The sequence below is a fragment of the Schistocerca piceifrons genome, chromosome 3, assembly GCF_021461385.2.
Source record: "Schistocerca piceifrons isolate TAMUIC-IGC-003096 chromosome 3, iqSchPice1.1, whole genome shotgun sequence".
Taxonomy (NCBI): domain Eukaryota; kingdom Metazoa; phylum Arthropoda; class Insecta; order Orthoptera; family Acrididae; genus Schistocerca; species Schistocerca piceifrons.
This window is the reverse complement of record NC_060140.1, coordinates 135,422,338-135,440,868: the sequence shown is the minus strand read 5'-3', so window position 1 is coordinate 135,440,868 and position 18,531 is coordinate 135,422,338. Positions and strand designations below refer to the sequence as shown.

General features: G+C 43.5%; 1 protein-coding gene across 1 annotated transcript in view; it reads left to right on the top strand.

Annotated features, from left to right (window-relative positions):
- The window catches only part of LOC124788311 (spondin-1), a 214,498-nt gene that overhangs the window by 109,478 nt on the left and 86,489 nt on the right, over positions 1-18,531 (top strand). The gene's annotated exons all lie outside the window — the stretch shown is intronic.

Sequence of the window (18,531 nt, the reverse complement as noted above, 5' to 3'; positions counted from 1 at the left end):
CGCAACTGCAGAAACGTCCGCATGCCGGGCCGCCTCTGCGACTGCTATTACAGTGTGTGTGTGTGTGTGTGTGTGTGTGTGTGTGTGTGTGTGTGGTCGCTGCCCACTGGAACGACAGCCAGCGGTGACCACTGTCAACATCCTCAGCTGTTTTCTGCCACAAGACCTCCCGCGCTCTAGCAGTCTAAGTGCCTCGTGAGCTCAACGCGGGTTCACACCGTTAAATGTCATCCATGCAACCTAGTCCACAGTGGAATGACATGTGCAGGGGTTGCACCACAATATACAAACACTGCGACAGGCGCATGCTTGAATATAAATGCTGATATTATCTAACCCTACGTGTTGCTCTATTGTATTTGAACACGAACAGCCCCTGTGCAATGTCCTCAATACGTTGCGTCTGTCAGTCGTTGTCATAACAGTGTTCTGAGTGCATTATGTCGGAGCTAAGTAAATTCGAACGTGGGTAATTTGTGCTCGTATGCTAGGTGTTTCATTAGCCTAGGTAGCCAAAGTGTTTGGTGCCTTAAGAGGCGGTGACCGAATTTAAACCGCTTACAACGAATGTAGCAAAACATCATCCGATAGGTCAAAAAGCGAATGGAAACTGAATTGAGTGATCGTGACAGACGGTCACTGAAGCGGATTGTGACGAAAATTATGAAGACGACAGCTGCAAAAGCCACCGCCGAACTGAATGTCGCATTCGCGAACCCTGTCAGCGAGCTGGAATTCCACAACCACTCGTCAGTGCCGAAGGCATAAAACCCAGATTATGGAGCAATCGCAGGGAGTCATTTGAGCATTGTTGTAGTCTGTTATAATTTCTGGTCGAGTTCACGTCCCAAGAGTGAAACATGTCGGGGGTTCGGTGATGATTTGGGGAGCCTCATCGTGGTATTCCAGCGGCTCTATCGTTACTCCGTAAGGTCCCATTACTGCAAAGGATTATGTGACCATTTTGGCTGACCAGCTCCGTCCCATGGTACGATGTACATCCCCCAATGTTGATGCTGCGTTCCAAGACGACAGGGCCCCTGTTCGCACACTTCGCATCGTCCAGGACTGGTTGCGTGAGCACGAGGATGATGTGTTGCATCTCCTCCAGCTACCGGGCACAGAATCCATTCCTCTCGCGGTCACAAAAATTGGACCCGTTCCTCCAGTGTCCTCAGAGGTCCGGAAAAGGATGGGACCCATTCCTCCCGGTTAAAGCAGGTAGACGTATCTGTCGCAGCTGGCGACGGTCCTTCAGCTCATCGGGCCTGTGGCCAGGCCGCGGAACCGTAATCGTTTTCCCACAAGATTTATCTGCCCAGAAAACAGCGCTCATTTCGGCCTATCTTCAGGCTAAACTTCTACGAATACAGCAGGAAAGCAAAGCTTACTAGCATATGTATTTGTAGTAGAAGCTGTAAAACACTTTTGCTTTTATCGTGAATATGGCTAAATGTGACATGGGATTTCATTTTGTACTCGTCAAGTGCAGATATATCTTAAAAACTGCGTACAATGGCTGGATATAAATTAGGACAACAGCAATGAAACACAGCAATTGGCTGAAATTTCTCCTAGGAAATACTAGACACCATAAAAGGAGTGTGCCAGTTTAGATTGAAAAGTGCGCGGATTACCGCTAAGATTTTTGACATCCGGTGGTAGCTCACTGAAACGGATGCATGAGAATAATATACACCTTCCTTTCTAGTAGTAATTGAATGAAAATTGTTAATACTTGAGAATAAGCCCATGTTGTTAAAAACGAGCATCATTAAAGAAACTGCAAGTTGAGAATATCAGTTCTTTTAGCGTTATCCAGGGTGCACCACGAGCAGGCGAACTGATTCACACCCCAAAAATACGCTAACGGAAACAAATCCCAACGCCAAGAAATAAGCAATGTAGAGTAATGAAATTTCGGGAATACATTTGTCTAGGTAAGATATTTACGTGATTAACGTTGTAAGACCACAGGTAAATGTAAGCGCGAGGTAAGCCATTGAAAATGTAAAATGCTGGTACATTAATAACAGGTGTTACCGTCAGAATGTTGAAAGCAAACATGCAACCTTGCATGCATTTTGTCGTATAGCTGCCGGACGTCAGTTTCTGGGATGGAATTCCATGCCTGTTGCATTTTGTCGGTCAATACAGGTAAGGTTAATGCTCACAATGTGTGACGCTGAAGTTGGCGTCCGATGATGTCCCACATGTGCTCGCTTGGAGACAGATGTGGTGATCGAGCAGGCGAAGGCGACATGTCGACATTCCGTAGAGCATGTCGGGCTACAACGGTGGCATGTGGGCGAGCGTTATCCTTTTGGAAAACAGTCCCCGGGATGATGCCCATGAATAGCAGCACAACAGATCGAATCACCAGACAGGTACAAGTTTGCCGTCAGGTGCGAGGGATAACCATGAGAGTGCTCTTACTGTCATACGAAATCGCACCCCAGACCATAACTCCAGGTGTCGGTCCGTTGTGTGTAGACCATAGACAGGTTAACCGCAGGTGCTCAGCTGGCCTTCTAACCAACACACGGCCATCACTGCCTCTGATGCAGAAGCAGCTTTCATCAGAAAACACAACAGACTTCCATTTGCCCGCCAATGAGCTCTCATATCACTGAAGTCGCAGACGGCGGTGATATGGAGTTAGTGGAATATACGTTATAGGGAGTCTGCTCGGAGCTGTCCTTGGAAGTGATCGATTTGTAACAGTTCGTTGTGTCACTTTGCTGCCGACTGCTGCTCGAATTGCTGCTGCATATGCACTACAGCCATACGCCGAACACGACGGTCTTCCCTCTCGGAACCCAGTCTTTTTGCGACCATACCTTCCCGTGACCACCACTGCCAGCAATCATGTAGGGCCTACTGTGGCTACATTCCTGCCAAGTCTTTCTGCAGTATCGCGGAAGAAATAATCAGCTTCTACCCGACCTCGTTCAAACTCCGGAGGTGTTGATAATGGCCTCTTCGTAGTCTTAAAGGCATTCTTGACTAAGTTCAACTCACTTCGTCCAATTAACTAACGCTCGCGGCCGTTGCATAGTGTATTTAAGCAAACCTGATTTCCATCCTCATGCGATGGTGCGAATTTGGACAGACGTTATCTTCCAGATGTCTACCAACTTTCTTTTCTCTCGCTTAGCTCCTTCTTGGTGTTTGGACTTTTTTTCGATCAGTTTATTTACATATTTAATTTTTTTGTATTTTTAAAAATGTTCACAAAGTTTCTTCATTTATACCCTAGTATGTGTGTGCACATCTAAAGGAAATTTTCCCAGCTTTGAAATTTGCCACTTGTTGTGCCTCGAATTTCAAGTATATGCAGTTCCTTTCCTTGTTCTAGGTTGTTTAGAAATTTATTATTTTTAGAGTCGAGCTGAATTCGCTTCATCACCTCAAGAAATCTGTAAATGTCTGGACTGCGGGAGTACGGCCGACTATTACATTTACTGTTCTACCCACACAGACGGAGGAAACTGTGAATTTTCTTCTATGCAAGTTTCCACTAAGTAATCACAGAAGTTTACAATTTTTTCTATGTAGGTATCGTTGATATGAAATCGTCAACAAAACAGTCACCAAGCATATGGTGATCCAGCATCGGCAAGTTGAGTACACAGGAAAGAAACCTTCCAATTTCATTTCTTGGGTAATAGTCATGTGTAAGTCGCAATATTTGTATTTTTCACCATCAGCTCTGAGTTGAATGAAATTTGCTTCCTTGCATTCTGAAACTAGTCCAGACTTCACTTCCAGCTTGCATTATGCTGTCTTCAAAGTCTGAAAACATAGTTAATGGTGAAAATTTGAGACCTAGATCATTACATTTACCGACAACTGTTTGAAAGACATACTGATACTATGAAGTTTTCTTGTCGTTCAATAAAGAAAAAAAAATTCGAAAATAAGGTTATTACCTAGCCAGAGCATTATAAACAACTGACAAATAACTTTGTACAAGCCTTAAATGTTCCATCAACATACATTGTGTCACAGTGAGTAAGTATTTTAAGGTTTTCAGATAAACAAAATGTTACATTTTTCTCAGCATTATTTTCTAGCAAGAAATGTGTCCCGTCTGTAGTTTCCACATTTAGCGTGTTGATAACACCATGAACCTCTTCATCACTCGTCGGCAATTTCGGCACAATTTTCCGCCTAGCTTTGTAAGCAGATTTACGAATGGCTCTGAGCACTATGGGACTAAACATCTATGGTCATCAGTCCCCTAGAACTTAGAACTACTTAAACCTAACTAACCTAAGGACATCACACAACACCCAGTCATCACGAGGCAGAGAAAATCCCTGACCTCGCCGGGAATCGAACCCGGGCGTGGGAATTTACGAGAGTTGTCGATATCTCTGACCGGTGTATGTTGCGTATATTCTCCTTTTAATTGATTGCAAATTAGTTTTGATGGTCTCTCACAAATACTTCTGCAGATTTTCTCTTCAGATGACGAATTATTTCTTGTCTCTGAATTTTGTCGTGAGGTATTTCCCCGTGACTGTGGTCGTCTTGAATCTCTACAGCATCCTACTCCTCAACAGAAACAGTTGTAATAAAGCTTCTGCTACCCTTAACGTTGCACATCCATCGCGTTACACCATTAATCAACTTCTTTTGAAACGTGAAGGTGTTTCCGTTCAGAAGTAACGTTTTCCCTCCCATTCTACTGACAAACTGCAAGCTCGTCGGATGATGTGTTCACTCTAAAATAATCTGCTGTAGACTGAGACATGAGCCCGCAAACTGCTGAGAGGTCTCGGGGCTGTTACGTGCAGGCCATTAGGCTACTTCGGAAGGAGTAGGTCGTGTCACCTGCTAACCTGCCTGGTTCCAGGAGGAGTGGGCCCTGGGCTCTGGCCACCACAGTGTTGTTACTGAGCCTTTGTGGCCTGCTTTGGAGAGAAGGGCGGATGACCGCTATCCACCTCCATCATCGTTACCTCAGCTTGTCACTATTTTGCAGGAAGAATGGTAGAAGATCACTTCAAAATCATACAGCACTTGTATTTACCCGTTCCGAGACGGCTGGACGGCTGGAAGCTGTTTTGAATGCCAAATGTTTTCCTACTCCGTATTAGGAATTGTAATGTGCTGTGTTTTTGGTGTTTCCATATTTTTATCCACACCTGCACATTCAACGTAAGCTCGATGGGAAAAAAAATGTCAGTCACTCCCTTAAAACAACTCACCGATCGTTTTGAAGCGTTGTTAGTGATCTTGGCAGTCTTGTGACGCGAACACTGCTGACATCGTTCATACCAGTGAAATGGCGTTTATGTACCAGACTGTTGTCAGCCCAGATGGTTCTATGTGGAGATGTGGCAACATGGCAGAAATGAGCTGTAGTTTTTGGATGTGCGCATGCCCATACCGCGAATGAAGTTGCCCGATTTGTTGATACATCACCGCGGATTGTACAACGCGTGTACAAAGATTGGTGCATCACTCGCAGACGTTTACAAAGGCGTAATACAGTGGTTGAAAAAAAAAAGTCCAAACCGATAGGGACCAGAGTCGAGCGTCACGCGTTGGCAGTAACAGTCGGTTTCAAGACCGACAGAAACTGCTGCTGTTAGTGAATGCCGGCCCATATTAACCAGTTTCCGAGCGTACATTGAGAAGGGAACGTCGTCCAATGGGCATTTGGTGTCGGATCCTCGCAAAATGCTCACACAGCGGCATATAAAGCTGCACTTGTTATCATATATTCAGCATGTATTGACTTGTACATTGTTGAGATTAAGGCTTTTGGAAGGCAGCGAGGGCACCCCAAGAAACGAAATCAGAGACATAATGCAGAGAGCAGGCAAATGTGTTAGCGTTTAGGTTGCTGGAGGTAAACAGTAGCGCTAGAACCCTGCAAACTGCAAACGCTCTGGACAGCTGTCCCATGGGAGTAATTTCACATCAGAGAATAAAATGGTAACGCCGTCCACCGCCCAGACGCTGTTGTAAGCCGTACCAGTAGAAGATGAGCACAAATAGTTACGTCTTAGCAGAGGCAGCAAGTTTACTTGCCCCTGAGGACCGCAACTTCAAGGGTTTACACAGGTTAGATTGAGATGGGAAGTTGGTAAAACTTTAGGACCGCGCTCCCCAACCACCAGGGACCTCACGGCGGGGACAAGTCACTTTTGTTGCTAGACATAATAGGAAGGGCAGTGACGTTTAGTTTTCAGCTGTACGTTGTTGCTGTCAGACTTGGAGTTTTTAATGTCAAGGCCAGAAACATCTCCACCTACAGTGTAGAAGGAGAGGAAAGACCTAAACGTGGTTGGCCAGAGGCATCAGGAAGGTGCAGATTCCCACGACAGATTGGCCGATACTTGTAAAGTGCCGGTGAGCTACCACAATCCTTTTAAACACCCATGTTTTTTGCTTTCAGAAGAGTTCTCAAAAGGGGAGGCCACGACGTTCGGATCACCGATCTACTTCCGACTTTGTACACTTTCAGCAGTCTATTAGGACGACATAATGTGCAAGTGGTAAGCAGTAGGACGCTGAGCACGAGATGGCGACGGTCATGTGGTTAGCGTTCAAGCGCCGTAATCGGTGGGTCGCTGGTTCGACTGGCGGTCTTGTCTTTCTTTTCATTTATATCTTTTCTACGCTAGTCAGTTCATGCGCATTGCGTTTGGAAGGTAGTATGATGAAATGATACGGGTATTTGCATTAACGTTTATTGAATTTCCAATGTTATTTGGTAGTTTGCTAATTTTTATTACCACAACAAATATTTATAACTATCGACAAGTAAACGATCAAACGCACCTAGCTTTGCCGAGAATTCGTGCCTGTCGTGATTTTCGAAATCCCTTACACCCGCAATTTGACAAGGTACCGAGAACTGTTTTGCAGCTGGACGCTTCGATTTCCAGACACAGTTTTCAAGGACGAGGGATAAGCTTGGAAAGCCCAAGTCAAACATCGGTAAATAAAGGTGTAAATATCGTTATTCGATAGTACAATGAGTTAGAATATACCAGAATATGAAAGTAATGTACGATTAGTTTTCGGATGTGCTTTCGACAATACAAGATACAGGATGATATTTTTCATGCAGACGCGGAAAACATAAATTAATGCGGCGGGTGCTACACTGAATGAATGCAATTTTTTCGCAGGTAGAAGAAATCTTCAGAGTTTCTAAGGAAAAACAAAGCTCGATAATGTATTGAAAAAAATTTCTCTTTCTTCAGACTATTTGGATTCAATCGGTGCATAACGGAACATTTTCGTAAATATTGCTTCCGAAAATTGTGCGATGTACGACTGAATGCACTTTAATAGCATCTTCACAAGAATAAACTTGTCATTCGTTGTCAGTCAAATATGTACAAGTATAAGGGCGCTTGTTACAACTTTTAACTTGCCGATAGAAATAAAAGTCGCTTAAAAACTGTTGTAATAATAAAAATTAGAAAACAGCTAAATAACATTCGAAATTCAGTGAAAGTTCGTGCAAATACACGTGTCTTTCTATCACATTACCTTTCAAATGTAATATGTACGAAATAATATGACTAGTGTTGGGAAAAATATAAATAAAAAAAAGTGCGAAACTTGACCCAATGATCCACCGATTACGGAGTTCGAACGCTAACCATATGACTGCCGCCAGCTCGTGCTCGGGTCCGCATTGACGCGTAAAACTTATCTTGCGATTTTCTCAAAATCGCCTGAGAAGTACACCGTAACACTTGCACATTGTGTTGTCCTAATGGGCTATTAAAACGTGTACAAAATTTGAAGAAAATTAATCATCCGAACGTCATGGCCTCCTTTTGTCGATGAGACCCTTGGGACACCAACACAGTGTCGCTCGTCAGCGGCCTCGGTTAAACTTCGACAAGTCTGTTTTTGTCACTTGGAGTGCTGCTCTCAAAGTTCGTACTTACAATGTTGCTAATGTTTGCTAGTTCTGTCAGCTCTCGACCCACTGACTCAGACATAACTTCTGTTGTGCAACCAACTGCATCCTCTGCTTTTTTTAATGTTTAGAACTACCCTTCGGTGTAGTAGTCAGTCTGATTTGTATTAAATAGCGTTAATCAGACTTGTGATTCCTTGAGTCTCCTGCTGCGATCATCCAGTCGCGTCTCAAGATCCGCGCCTCTCGTTGGTGTCTTGTGACAGTGTCTGGCGCTGATCCAAGCAGCTACCCTGCCCTCATTGGACGTTAGTCTTTCTGCAGTTGCTCCTAACCGCTAGACAGCCGCGGACTGAACTGTAAGCCCTCTCTTCGCTCTATCCTGTGTTAGGACACGACAGTCTTCAGTGAGACAACGAACATAAAACGTAGACAGAAGCTGATTGGAGGCGTGTAATGCGATCCGATAAGCTGTGGTTTTGCCTCTTTTCGAACGATCGAAGGCGTCGAGTGGACAGTAAAGTGTTTAACCCGCATTGTGTGGAGGATGTTGTTCAGGGCGAGGTGGATTTGCGATGTTTTGGGGTGCTTTCCTTACCACGATTTCCCACGCACTAAGGTTACTGTTAACATGAACAAGTGTGTTTATTTCAACATACTCGTTAATAGCGTTTTCTTTCATATTCATGATGAGTATTTTGTGGACACGCCCATCTCCCAGGATGATAAAAGCTGTCTTCACAGGGACGCATGCATACGTTCCTGCTGCGAGCAATCAGGCACGCACAGAAAGTGTCTGGGAATAGTCTGAATAATGTAGCAATCAACAACCCTGCAATTCGGTGGCTCCTAGGTCTAATCGTCAATGAGTATCGTCAGCTGGTTATGGCATACCCGGAGAAACGTGTGGACTATTGCTCAAAAATTGGTTCAAATGGCTCTAAGCACTGCGGGACTTAACAGCTGAGGTCATCAGTCCCCTAAACTTAGAACTACTTAAATCTAACTAACCTAAGGACATCACACACATCCATGCCCGAGGCAGGATTCGAACCTGCGACCGTAGCAGCCGCGTGGTTTTGGACTGAAGCGCCTAGAACCGCTCGGCCACCGCGGCCGGCAGCTCTTGCTCACCGAACTGAAGCTGATAGTACGCATTAGTAGCGCGATTTCCCTGCGAGCGACTACTTGCTTGTGCAGTGTGCTTACAAGGGAACCTCCCCATCGCACCCCCCCTCAGATTTAGTTATAAATTGACACAGTGGATAGGCCTTGAAAAACTGAACACAGATCAATCGAGAAAACAGGAAGAAGTTGCGTGAAACTATGAAAAAATAAGCAAAATATACAAACTGAGTAATCCATGCGCAAGATAGGCAACATCAAGGACAATGTAAGCTGAGGAGCGCCGTGGTCCTGTGGTTAGTGAGCAGCTGCGAAACGAGATGTCCTTGGTTCGAGTCTTCCCTCGAGTGAATATTTTACTTTTTTTATTTTCGCAAAGTTACGATCTGTCCGTTCATTCATTGACGTCTCTGTACACTATAATAAGTTGAGTGTCTGTGTTTTGCGACCGCACCGCAAAACCGTGCGATTAGTAGACGAAAGGACGTGCCTCTCCGATAGGAACCGAAAACATTTGATCGCAAGGTCAAAGGTCAACCGATTCCTCCACAGGGAAACACGTCTGATATATTCTATACGACACTGGTGACGGCATGTGCGTCACACGACAGGAATATGTTGTCGACCCACCAAACTTGCACACTTGGCGAATGGGTAAAATGATTCTTCTACCTTGCCCGATTTAGGTTTTCTTGTGGATGTGATAATCACTCCGAAAAAAGTGATGAAAACACAAGAGTTTGTCACATAAACTGCAACAAATGAATGCAACAGTTTCACAGTCACACAGTTTTCCCTGTGCTCTGTCAAAACATATGTTTTTTACGTTTTCAAATGTTTCCGTGTGTAGACCGTCAAAACCTGCATATGTCCAGGCAAATCTGAACATGTCCTGTAATTTTGGAGAGCGAAGTTGATTATGTGTGAGTGCCTGAACTTTTATAATTGTCTGAAAATAAAAAATTAAACTTTTCACTCGAGAGAAGACTTGAACCACGGACCTCTCGTTCCGCAGCTGCTCACGCTAACCACGAGACCACGGCACTCGTAAGCTCACACTCTCCTTGATGTTGCCTACCTTGCGCATGGATTACTCAGTTTGTATATTTTGCTTATTTTTTTTTCATAGTTCCACACAACTTCTTCCGGTTTTCTCGATTGATCTGTGTTCAGTTTTTCAAGGCCTATCCCTGTGCCAACTTATAAATAAATCTGAGGGGGGTGCGATGGGTAGGTCTTATGGTGTATCAAACACACAACGTTAGCCATTGACAACTTTGCGAAATTAGCATATGGGGGCAATATGCCACGGAACAGCGCCTAGCCTGTTCTACTCTCGATGCATCGTGGCACCTGTGGCCTATAGGTCATTCTAAATGGTCAGATACACAAAACATTTCAAAGCCTTTGTATAAGGCGTTTCATTTATTATTATTATTAATTTTCTGCGCTTCATGGTTCAGACAGCTGTGTCTGTTCCGTGTTTACTTTGCACAACCATCTCCTTCCGGGGCTAACTATGTCCCTTCTTGCCGCGCGGGATTAGCCGAGCGGTCTGAGGCGCTGCAGTCATGGATTGTGCGGCTGGTTCCGGCGGAGGTTCGAGTCCTCCCTCGGGCATGGGTGTGTGTGTGTGTTTGTCCTAGGTTAAGTAGTGTGTAAGCTTAGGGACTGATGGCCTTAGCAGTTAAGTCCCATAAGATTTCACAGACATTTAGACATTTTTTTATGTCCCTTCTTCCTCTTGGCTAGAAAAACATGGTGTGGTGTGAGATTCTCTCTAGTGCCATTCTTCGTAGGTGATGCTTTTATAATAATTTATTTTATTCAATCTTTCATTAATATTGTAAATATCTAGTTGATTTCTAATACCCACATTTCTAATATGATCTTCCTGCTAACACCTCTAACTTTCCTGAGAAATCTCATTTCTGCTGCTTGTAGTTTAGTTTTATCACGTCTTTGTGGATTCACGAGTCACTTCCAGACAGCAGTACTGGTGTAACTACGGTCTCCTTGCATATTTTGTTCTGGAACTTTTTTTGTGTGTGTTCCGCATACTGAATGGTATTTGTTAATGTTGTTTTCTATATCCTTGTCTGTATCATAGTTAATATCGTATCCTAAAAATTTATAACTGGGGACCTGCTCAAATTGGGATATCTGTTATTATTTTTTGAGCGGTTTTCCTATGATGAGCCATGATTTTAGTGTTCTTCATTGGATAAGAATGTTACATTCTCTTTTCCCTAATCGATGTAGTTTATACGCCATTTTTCAAGCTCATCTTCGCTTCCTTCCAAAATTGTTATATCATCTACCTACATGAGGATGTTAACATATTTCTTTCTGAAACTTCCTGGCAGATTGATAGAGTACTTGCCCGCGAAAGGCAAAGGTCCCGAGTTCGAGCCACGGTCCGGCACGCAGTTTTAATCAGCCGGGAAGTTTCATATCAGCGCACACTCCGCTACAGAGTGAAAATCTTATTCTAGATATTTCTTTCTATTAATCTGTATATCCTGTTTTACTTACTGTCTCCAGTTCATAATCAAATTAATTACATTCATCTTAAAAAGGTTGATGACAGTCTACAGCCCTTTTAATTCCCTTACTGGCTGTCATTTCTTCAGATGTGTTATTACCGACTATTATTATTAATTTTTTCGAATATTTTATAGTCCAGGTTTAGGAGACTGATTCCTCTATAATTTTTACAGTTATTTCTTTAAGCTCTTTAAACTTCTTCAATTTTTCACGGTTTCGGTATTTTCTTACTCTACCAACATTCATTAAATAAATGTAACAAACTAAAATCACAAAATATACAGTAGTGTTTTAGAAGTTCCATATTAATGCAAAGAGGTCTACATACTTTCCTGTTTTCATACTTTTTAAAATTGATTGCAGTTCTTCTATAATGACTGAATCCACAGTACTACTATGTGTGCTCTTCTTTTGTCTCAATTCTGAATCTTCTATTTACACATTTTTTTGTAAAATTATTTCCACCAATCTTTGCAGTTCTTCTATAGTGACTGAATCCACAGTACTACTATGTGTGCTCTTCTTTTGTCTCAATTCTGAATCTTCTATTTACACATTTTTTTGTAAAATTATTTCCGCCAATCTTCGCTAATTACATTCAGTTCTGTAATATCTTTCTCTACTCTTTTTGCGCATTTCATCAGTTAGTTATTTTTATTACAGTTTAAAATCATCTTCTAATAGACAATGAGAAATACAAAAAGGAAATGAAGTTCGTAGAAAAGAAATATTCTGAACAGTGTAATTTTACTGATCACATCACAAATCTATGCACTCTGAAGAGTATCTAGATCTTTGAATTCAGTCTGTACAATTTTCATCGTGATGTATTTCTTCCCCGATTCATAAGCATCAAAAAATGTTTGTCGCTCAAGCCCACCAATACTGTTCAAGCGGAGGGTTGGATCCCTCTGTAGTCTTGTAGGCTAGCTCGCTGGCCCAAGGGGGCGAGTGTCAGACAAGTCCAGACGCCCGAGTTTCGAATGCCGGTCCGTCGTAGGTTCTGTTCTGCCAAGTTACCGCATGCTTCACCTCTGGCAAAGACATGTTAATGTGAAAAATGCCAAATTACGCAGTGATTCGGAGTCTACCTTAAACTATCTGGGATGTCCACTCAGAGGTCAGGTTCGAGTAAGACAACGGCACAGTACGTACTATACGTCCATGCCGGGTAAGCACTAGGGTCAAACCACCTACCCAATAGATGACAGCCTTAGCAGTTCTTACTTGTGTAGGAATATCAGAATCGTTGAAGCTGACACTTGCTGGCTGTTCAACAATTTTTTCTTTGAACTGGACGATGGAAGTTTTTAATTCCAAGTTCATTGAAACAAGCACAGCATTTGCAATGCCCGTACTAAGCAGCAGATCTTTTACGGCTCTTCTGTACCATTTTACACTATGACTCAGGAGGGAGTTGTAGTTGTTCTTCTGATCTGCTGAATCAACAAACGGTTATACTCTGTTCCCCGCAGTGGTGAGGTGAATCGCGCCAAGAAGGAACAAATTTTGTGGTGAAATATTGATATCAAGGGGTCTAAAACGCTGCACTGAAACGAATTTCCATCCGAGATGTAGTATTTTATACACATTAAAGTGAAATATATGCAGGTACGAGTGTACATTTTTTTCACTCCGTGTTTGGCACGTAAGTTGTTAGAATGGTTCCTCCACTTAAACTGCTTAGAGCAAGGAAAAGTGTGCACTTAATGTAGTAATAGCCCGCCCGGTTGGCCGTGCGGTCTAACACACGGCTTTCCGGGCGGGAAGGAGCGCCGGTCCCCGGCACGAATCCACTCTTCGGACTCGAGTCAAGGCCCAGTGAGCTGGCCTGTCTGTGGATGGTTTTTACGCGGTTTTCCATCTGCCTCGGCAAATGCGGGCTGGTTCCCCTTATTCCTCATCAGCTACACTATGTCGGCAATTGCTGCGCAAACAAGTTCTCCACGTACGCCTACACCACCATTACTCTACCACGGAAACATAGGGGTTACACTCGTCTGGTGTGAGACGTTCCCTGGGGGGTCCACCGGGGACCGAACCGCACAGTAACCCTGGGTTCAGTGTGGGGCGGCGGAGGGATGAAGTGGACTGCGGTAGTCGTCCTGGAATTGCGGACCACTGCGGCTGCGACGGGAAGGAGCCTCTCCGTCGTTTCTAGGTCCCTGGTTAACATAACATGTAGTAATAAATAAGAAAGAAAGAATCGCTCCTTATTGTTAACAGGGAGACCGCGAGGAGTAGGTTCAGCTACTATGACAAAAAAGTTTCTTTCTCCGTGCACTTCGCCTCTTTCCTCACGCTCTGTCGTAAGTATGTATGTTGAGTGCTGGTGGCAGTAATGGATGTGTGTATAGTTTGGTGTCATATTTCTATTGTATTGTGTGCAGACAAGGGAGAGGGTGATATCGTCTATAGAGTAAGCTTAACCCCCCCCCCCCCCCCCCAATCCCTCCCGTCCACCGCACGACGAACGGATCGTCATCAATACTTCAACAGGCCCTAATGCCATGAGGCACTGCGTGCACATGTGTAATTTAACCCAGGATATTGTGGCAGTCGCTGTAAGCGCATTTAAGTCTAACCAACTACAAATCGCACAGGCATGCCTTAGCAGTCTCGGCTGCACGAGAAAGTAAAGTTGCCTCAGATCCTTGGCAAGCCTAATCAACGAACTTAAGACACAGCGTATGGCGATTCGAAGAAACGAAGCTACTCACTAACAATTTATTACCACGTGAGACTCTCTATAACCTAGCCCTTAAAAACCTTTGCTCATCTAGCAGGTATTAAACAGTTCGCTTTTGAACATGGTCATTCCAATGACAATCTAATGAATTTGGGATTACATTCTCATTTTACTTGTGTCGGTCCTGAAAGCGTGTTCGGATATCCGAAGAGGTTAAGGCTGCCGTTCCCGACAAGCGGGAAATCCGGGTTCAAGTCCAGGTCCGGTACAAATTTTCGTGTGTCTCCAACAGATAATATCTTCATACCTAATGCAGCTAATGTCAGAAAGATTCCTCAGTTGCGAATAAATTTCTTAAACTTTTTCATTTGTCCGTCTTTCGCCAGATTTATTTTTGGATTCCAAACGGAACATAGTTCGCAAAACACCTCAGATGTGTGTAATGGAATGTAATCGTCCAGTCGAAAACGGGAGCTTTTTGTACTATACATTTCTCCAACGCTGTTGTTGTAATCTACAGGTTACCCCACCTCTTCTATTAGCGCATTTGTGCCACGAAGCACTTTCATCTCCGTTTCCAGGAAATACCTCTTCTTGTGTTACAGATTACACATCCAGTTTTCAGAATTCTTCTGTAAACATTCCAAAACACTTTTATTCTTTTCCTGTCTGTATTATATACTTATACGTTTCGCGTCTCTATAACGGTACACAACAAAAAAATCATTGAAGCTAACAGTCGATATTAAGATATTGCTTCTTTTTTCCTGCTAATGCCGGTCTACATTTTCTATCTACTTTACTTCTGAGATCGTCTGTTATTGTGCTCCCCCCCCCCCCTCCCCCTGCAACTGCTTAATTCGTCTACTTTTTTAAAGTCTCGTGATGTAATATGGCTGCAGCAGTTTTACATGGCTACTCTCTGTAACTCGTGTTTTACTGTTCTTGATGGCCATCATGTAACCATACGGAAAAGCAGTGTTCTCGACGAATTTCATTGATGAAATCTTACCGGTTATCAGCAGAGTCGTGGACTCGCAATATTTCGACGAGTTTTCCTTATCTTTTTCTGAAGATGACGAGTAGGAAACTCATCGAAACGTTGCGACAAGACAGCTCCACGGCTCGACTGAAAAACCGAAAACATTTCATCACTCATACAACCAGTTTTGATAGACTGTACATTCCGTTTAACTGATCTTTCAAGTTATTTTCCGTCTCTGACAAGCGAAAGTGCCATCGGCGTTGTTTCCTTTATGGCACTGTTCATGTACAGATTGAAAAACAAGGACCTTAGACTACTAACCTGTCTCGTTTTTTCCTCAACCCAGCCTCACTTTCATGTTCTTCAACTCTTATTTTTGGAGTCTGGATTGTGTGCATGTTATATATGACCTTCCACCTCCAGCATTTTATAGCTGATCAGAATACGAAAGAATGTACATCAGTCGACATCGTTGAAAGCCATTTCTAAATCTACAGACGCTATAAATGTTCGTTTTTCTTTCCTGACCTTATAAGTGATAGAACGAGCATTACCTTTGTGTTTCTACACTTCTTCTGAGACGAAACTGATCCTCCCCCAGGTCGCCTTACCAGTAATTCGATTCTTCTGTAGACAATTCGTATATAGATTATTTAGTAATATTTACACCTGTCTGTACCTAGTTTCTTTGTCAATAGCCGAATACGATATTTCTGAAGCCCTGAGGTATTTCGCCTGTCTGATACATCCAACATTCGAAATGAACTAGTTTTGTCAAGACTGACTTTCCTCTGTGAAGGATGGCAGTACCGATAACACGTAATGCCTTTCGAGAGGTACAAAACTGCACTGCCTGTTAGTAAGTGCTGTATCAGGAACTGCCCACACGTTTCTCATTCTGACATCGATATCGACAGAAAATGTTCCGCAGGAGGACAACAAATCAGCGAGAGACGCGATTCGGTCAGAGGGGCATAAAGCTGTTTTTATTGCTTTCTGGTGAAAACTAACTCCTCGTGGTGGGTACGTGTCATGACATTCACATCTAGAGTTGCTCGTCAATGGCCAACTGAATGTTGAATTCTAAAAACGTGAATATGCTGATAACTAGGCATGCGGACAGACAAGAGGCGGTCGTCCCATGCTAATATCGGATGTTAACTACGCTTGCTTCGTTCATTCATGTTACAGTAATGGACTTTGTATCTTATTAATATTTAATTTAATGTTTACTTTGTTTTCGTGACACATTGCGAAGTTGTCTCGAAGATATGATTTTTCCATTGACCTGTTCTCCCACAAGAGGAACCAGCTACGTGAAACCAAAAAGTTATTTCTGTTTTATTAGACATGGACAAAGAAGAATAAGTACCGGGTGGTAATACTTACAGTGAAGCTACTCACAGAGATCCTTTATCGTATGGCAGCGAAACTTGGTACGTATTCTAAAATATTAATGCAGAAACAATTTACGCTGAAAGAAAAATTAGTTCTAATTTTAGGCACCAGGTGCAAATCTGGCGTCGTGAATAGAAGATAGACGGTTAGAAATGTTTCCATATGTGTTCTATTAGGAACAGGACGTGGACAGAAAAGGCCAAACTAGTGAGAAAGGCATATTGTTGGCTTTATTATAATGCGCCGCTTACACAAATTGTTCAATACAAGCACCAGAGACATCGAAAGTTGCTGCATACGCAAAGCGACATGATCAACAGTTGCTCGCACCAGTTCCAGCAGAACCTGAGTCACGTGTCCTGGTAAAAGCGTTCGTTTGTGTAGCACTAGAGCCAAAAGCACATGTACCCATACCAGGTGCGCGTGGAAAAACCTGTGGAGGTGACATTCTTGGAAGGTTGCATTAGGCAGCTCTTTCGCTGAGCGAGCGACATGAGGCGTTGCCTCATCTTGCATGAAAACAGTGGTTTCCACACGTTTGCGCCCTTCCAAAGTGGGAGTCACATGCTGTATAAGAAGGTTTCGATAATGTGTAGACGTCACAGTACACCTGACAGGCTGTCTGAGTGTATCCTCTTCAAAGAAGAACGGAGCGAGAATGAAGATGCTTGTGAATCTATACCACACAGTTACATAACGGTGAGTACAATAGCTCTTTGTACACAACATGTTGTCTAACAGTACCGCAAATTCGGCAGTTCTGTGTGTTTACGGCACCCTTTAGTGTAAAATGTGCCTCGTCAATCCATCCAATATTGCCCGGCTGCATGTTATAACTTCAATTTGTGCCAGGAACCTCTGAGCAAATTTGAAACATTGGCGCGGATCATGTGATTTCAGCTGCTGTACCATCTGGATCTGATACGAGTAACAGTGTGAAACAGACCGCAAAACTTTCCGCACTGTTCACCATTGGATGGACAATTCTCATGACAGGGCGTGAGCACTAGCACTACCCGAGACACGTGCTGCTTCGTCAGTATATAACGTTCCGAGTATGCTTACATGTCCAAAACAATAACACTGGCACTCCAGTATCATATTTATTCGCCGACACCGGGCAAGCGACTTTCAAGTAAAATGTCTCGCCTGTAAGGGAATATACACGACGGATGTACGAGTACACTTTGTAGACACATGGTTGATGACCAACGGAACATTGGATCTGACCGTGAGTCGTGTTCGGATAGCCTAATGGTAAGGCGACCCGTCGCGATAACCGGGAAAACCGGGTTCAAGCCCCGGTACGGCACATATTTTCATTGTCATCATTCCATTATACGAGGGTTGCCCAAAATTAATGCACCACATTTGTTTCTTCAACAGTTCTTTACTGGGCATAATGAGAGTTACACACACGAAAGAATGGTGTTTTATCTACACACCTTATTTTTCCACGTAATGTCCATCCCGTTCTATGGCCTCCTCCAGCGCGAAACAAGGGTGTGTATGCCCTGTCGGTACTAATCTGGTGGCGGAGCCAATGCTTCACTGTTTGAATCATCTCCTCATCATCCTCAAAAAAAAAAAAAAAAATGGCTTCAAATGGCTCTGAGCACTATGGGACTCAACTGCTGAGGTCATTAGTCCCCCCTAGAACTTAGAACTAGTTAAACCTAACTAACCTAAGGACATCACAAACATCCATGCCCAAGGCAGGATTCGAACCTGCGACCGTAGCGATCTTGCGGTTCCAGACTGCAGCGCCTTTAACCGCACGGCCACTTTGGCCGGCCATCATCCACAAAATGTCTTCCAACTGTCGAGTCGTAATGCATCTGTCTTCGCGAATGACATCAGCTCAATGCAACATGTCATATGTGACAGCCG